Source organism: Arachis ipaensis, chromosome B05 (assembly GCF_000816755.2).
Source record: "Arachis ipaensis cultivar K30076 chromosome B05, Araip1.1, whole genome shotgun sequence".
Classification (NCBI taxonomy): Eukaryota; Viridiplantae; Streptophyta; class Magnoliopsida; order Fabales; family Fabaceae; genus Arachis; species Arachis ipaensis.
The window spans coordinates 49,828,652-49,828,955 of record NC_029789.2 but is presented as its reverse complement, the minus strand read 5'-3'; positions in this window follow the sequence as shown (position 1 = coordinate 49,828,955).

Sequence of the window (304 nt, the reverse complement as noted above, 5' to 3'; positions counted from 1 at the left end):
AAATAAATATATATTTTTAAAAGAAATTGTTATTAGATCTGTCTGTAATCTAGTCTGAATACTGAAATCAACAAAATCAATTTTATTTCAATGCTGTTACTTAACTGTTATATCTTCTTTCTGTAACCACTTTTAAAGCCATTATTGGTTGCTTAATCCAATCTTTGATTAATAGTTTCAAGAACCACTTTTTTTTCCTAGGACTTGATTACGAATTTTATTCGTACATTAAATAAAATTATTTAAAAAGAAGTTGAATACCCACGAAACAAATTGAGTATTATTTGATTAACTTAAATATTAT